Here is a 5,079-nt window from a genome sequence, read left to right as displayed (position 1 = left end):
CTATTTATTTTAATCTACATTCTGCCACATTGCTAGTTACCTGTGTTAAAGTGCCATGTATCTGTTTCTTCATATTTTTCTGGGCAAATCCCCTGCCTGGCTCTCTTCCAGATTATTTCTGCTTCCTAGATGTTCCACCTCTTATTTTCTGCCTAAACAATAGACCATGGGCCTTTTTTTGGTATTTATTTCATTTACATTTCCAATGCTATCCCAAAAGTCCCCTCACCCCCACTCCCCCCACCCCCACCTCCCACTTCTTGGCACTGGCGTTCCCCTGTATTGAGGCAGATAAAGTTTGCATGACCAATGGGCCTCTCTTGCCACTAATAGCCCACTAGGCCATCTTCTGCTACATATGCAGCTAGAGACACAAGCTCTGGGGGGTACTGGGTAGTTCATATTGTTGTTCCAACTGTAGGGGTGCAGATTCCTTTAGCTCCTTGGTTACTATCTCTAGCTCCTCCATTGGGGCCCTGTGATCCATCCAATAGCTGAAAGTGAGCATCCACTTCTGTGTTTGCTAGGCCCCGGCATAGTCTCACAAGAGACAGCTATATCTGTGTCCTTTCAGCAAAATCTTGCTAGTGCATGCAATGGTGTCAGCTTTTGGAGGCTGATTATGGGATGGATTCCCCGATATGGCAGTCTCTAGATGGTCCATCCTTTCCTCTCAGCTCCAGACTTTGTCTCTGTAACTCCTTCCATGGGTGTTTTGTTCCCAATTCTAAGAAGTGGCAAAGTGTCCACACTTTGGTCTTCGTTCTTCTTGAGTTTCATGTGTTTTACAAATTGTATCTTGGGTATTCTAAGTTTCTGGGCTAATATCCACTTATCAGTGAGTACATATTCTGTGAGGTCTTTTGTGATTGGGTTACCTCACTCAGGATGATGGCCTCCAGGTCCATCCATTTGTCTAGGAATTTCATAAATTCATTCTTTTTGATAGCTGAGTAGTACTCCATTGTGTAAATGTACCACATTTTCTATATCCATTCCTCTGTTGAGGGGCATCTGGGTTCTTTTCAGCTTCTGGCTATTATATAAATAAGGCTGCTATGAACATAGTGGAGCATGTGTCCTTCTTACCAGTTGGAACATTTTCTGGATAAATACCCAGGAGAGGTATTTCTGGATCCTCCGGTAGTACTATGTCCAATTTTCTGAGGAACTGCCAGGCTGATTTCCAGAGTGGTTGTACAAGCTTGCAATCCCACCAACAATGGAGGAGTGTTCCTCTTTCTCCACATCCTTGCCAGCATCTGCTGTCACCTGAATTTTTGATCTTAGCCATTCTGACTGGTATGAGGTGGAATCCAGGTGTTGTTTTGATTTGTATTTCCCTGATGATTAAGGATGTTGAACATTTTTTCAGGTGCTTCTCAGACATTCGGTATTCCTCAGGTGAGAATTCTTTGTTTATCGCTGAGCCCCATTTTTTAATGGGGTTATTTGATTTTCTGGAGTCCACCTTCTTGAGTTCTTTATATATATTGGATATTAGTCCCCTATCTGATTTAGGATAGGTAAAGATCCTTTTCCAATTTGTTGGTGGCCTTTTTGACTTATTGATGGTGTCTTTTGCCTTGCAGAAGCTTTGCAATTTTATGAGTTCCCATTTGTCTATTCTCAATCTCACAGCACAGTCTATTGCTGTTCTATTCAGGAATTTTTCCCCTGTACTCATATCTTCGAGGTTTTTCCCTACTTTCTCCTCTATAAGTTTCAGTGTCTCTGGTTTTATGTGGAGTTCCTTAGTCCACTTGGATTTGACCTTAGTACAAGGAGATAGGAATGGATCAATTAGCATTCTTCTACTTGCTAACCGCCAGTTGTGCCACCACCATTTGTTGAAAGTGCTGTCTTTTTTCCACTGGATGGTTTTTGCTCCCTTGTCAAAGATCAAGTGACCATAGGTGTGTGGGTTCATTTCTGGGTCTTCAATTCTATTCCATTGGTCTACTTGTCTGTCGCTATACCAGTACCATGCAGTTTTTACCACAATTGCTCTCTAGTACAGCTTTAGGTCAGGCATGGGGATTCCACCAGAGGTTCTTTTATTTGTGAGAAGAGTTTTGCTATCCTAGGTTTTTTGTCATTCCAGATGAATTTGCAGATTGCCCTTTCTAATTTGTTAAAGAATTGAGTTGGGATTTTGATGGGGATTGCATTGATTCTGTAGATTGCTCACATTGCACCTCACATAATAATAGTGGGAGACTTCAGCACACCACTTTCACCAATGGACAGATCATGGAAACAGAAACTAAACAGGGACACAGTGAAACTAACAGAACTTATGAAACAAATGGATCTAACAGATATCTACAGAACATTTTACCCTAAAACAAAAGGATATACTTTCTTCTTAGCACCTCATGGTACCTTCTCCAAAATTGACCACATAATTGGTCACAAAACAGGCCTCAACAGATACAAAAATATTGAATTTGTCCCATGCATCCTGTCAGATCACCATGGATTAAGGCTGATCTTCAATAACAAAATAAATAATAGAAAGCCAACATTCACGTGGAAACTGAACAACACTCTTCTCAAAGATACATAGGTCAAGGAAGAAATAAAGAAAGAAATTAAGGACTTTTTAGAATTTAATGAAAATGAAGCCACAACATACCCAAACTTATGTGACACAATGAAAGCATTTCTAAGAGGAAAACTCAGCTCTGAGTACCTCCAAAAAGAAACTAGAGAGAGCACACACTAGCAGCTTGACAACACACCTAAAAGCTCTAGAACAAAAGGAAGAAAATTCACCCAAGAGGAGTAGACAGCAGGAAATAAACAAACTCAGGTGCGAAATCAACCAAGTGAAAACAAGAACTATTCAAAGAATCAACCAAAGGAGGAGCTGGTTCTTTGAGAAAATCAATGAGATATATAAACCCTTAGCCAGACTCACTAGAGGGCACAGGGAAACATCCTAATTAACAAAATCAGAAATGAAAAGGGAGACATAACAACAGATCCTGAAGAAATCCAAAACCCCATCAGATCATTCTACAAAAGGCTATACTCAACAAAACTGGAGAACCTGGATGAAATGGACAAGTTTCTAGACAGATACCAGGTACCAAAGTTAAATCAAGTTCAGGTTAATGATCTAAACAGTCCTATATCCCCTAAAGAAATAGAAGCAGTCATTAATAGTCTCCCAACTAAAAAAAGCCCAGGACCAGATGGGTTTAGTGCAGAGTTCTATCAGACCTTCAAAGAAGATCTAATTCCAGTTCTTCACAAATTATTCCACAAAATAGAAGCAGAAGGTACTCTACCCAACTCATTCTATGAAGCCACAATTACTCTGATACCTAAACCACAAAAAGACCCAACAAAGATAGAGTACTTCAGACCAATTTCCGTTATGAATATCGATGCAAAAATCTTCAATAAAGTTCTCGCTAACCGAATCCAAGAACACATCAAAACAATCATCCATCCTGACCAAGTAGGTTTCATCCCAGAGATGCAGGGATGGTTCAATATATGGAAATCCATAAATGTAATCCAGTATATAAACAAACTCAAAGACAAAAACCACATGATCATCTCCTTAGACTCAGAGAAAGCATTTGACAAAATCCAACACCCATGATAAAAGTCTTGGAAAGATCAGGAATTCAAGGCCCATACCTAAACATGATAAAAGCAATCTACAGCAAACCAGTAGCCAACATCAAAGTAAATGGTGAGAAGCTGGAAGCAATCCCACTAAAATCAGGGACTAGACAAGGCTGCCCACTTTCTCCCTACCTATTCAACAGTGTACTTGAAGTCCTAGCCAGAGCAATTCGACAACAAAAGGAGATCAAGGGGATACAAATTGGAAAGGAAGAAGTCAAAATATCCCTTTTTTTCAGATGATATGATAGTATATATAAGTGACCCTAAAAATTCCACCAGAGAACTCCTAAGCCTGATAAACAGCTTCAGTGAAGTAGCTGGATATAAAATTAACTCAAACAAGTCAATGCCCTTTCTGTACACAAAGGATAAACAAGCTGAGAAAGAAATTAGGGAAACAACACCCTTCTCAATAGTCACAAATAATATAAAATACTTTGGTGTGACTCTAACTAAGGAAGTGAAAGATCTGTATGATAAGAACTTCAAGTCTTTGAAGAAAGAAATTAAAGATCTCAGAAGATGGAAAGATCTCCCATGCTCATGGATTGGCAGGATCAATATAGTAAAAATGGCTATTTTGTCAAAAGCAATCTCCAGATTCAATGCAATCCCCATGAAAATCCCAACTCAATTCTTTTTTTTTTTTTTTTTTTTTTTTGGTTTTTTTGAGACAGGGTTTCTCTGTATAGCCCTGGCTGTCCTGGAACTCACTTTGTAGACCAGGCTGGCCTAGAACTCAGAAATCCGCCTGCCTCTGCCTCCCGAGTGCTGGGATTAAAGGCGTGCGACACCACGCCCGGCCCAACTCAATTCTTTAACAAATTAGAAAGGGCCATGGGCTTTTAAACTAATAGGTAATGCATCCATACAATACACAAGAGTTACTATGAGCTGTCTAACACGGTTGCTGGGAACTGAACTTGGGACCTTTGAAAGAAAGAACAGTGTGTAATCCTAAGAACTGATCCATTTTCCCAACCTCCTAGATATGTTTTAAATGAATACAGTAAATATCTGAATTACATTTCATACTTTCCTACTACTTAGGATATTTTGTGCTTCTCTCCTCTCCCTCTCTCTCTCACTCTCTCTCACTCTCACTCTCTCTTGATTTTTGTTGTTGTTGTTTTGTTTTTGTTTGTTTGTTTGTTTGTTTTGAGACAGGGTTTCTCTGTATAGCCCTGGCTATCCTGGAACTCACTCTGTAGACCAGGCTGGCATCAAATGCAGAAATCCTCCTGCCTCTGCCTCCCAAGTGCTGGGATTAAAGGCATGTGCCACCACCACCCGGCTCGTCATTCTCTTTTTTAATCATTCCTATTAACATCTTTTTTACTATACACCTTTGTTAAGCTGAGATATTAGTCCCTATAACTCCAGCAGAAAAATGTTTTAAAGCGTGAGTATATAATTTGGGTGTTGACTATCTTC

The sequence above is a fragment of the Mus caroli genome, unplaced genomic scaffold (genome assembly GCF_978045245.1).
Source record: "Mus caroli unplaced genomic scaffold, Mus_caroli_1 scaffold_4, whole genome shotgun sequence".
In the NCBI taxonomy this organism is placed as follows: domain Eukaryota; kingdom Metazoa; phylum Chordata; class Mammalia; order Rodentia; family Muridae; genus Mus; species Mus caroli.
The sequence above is the reverse complement of the archived record's forward strand: the minus strand, read 5'-3'. Positions refer to the sequence as shown.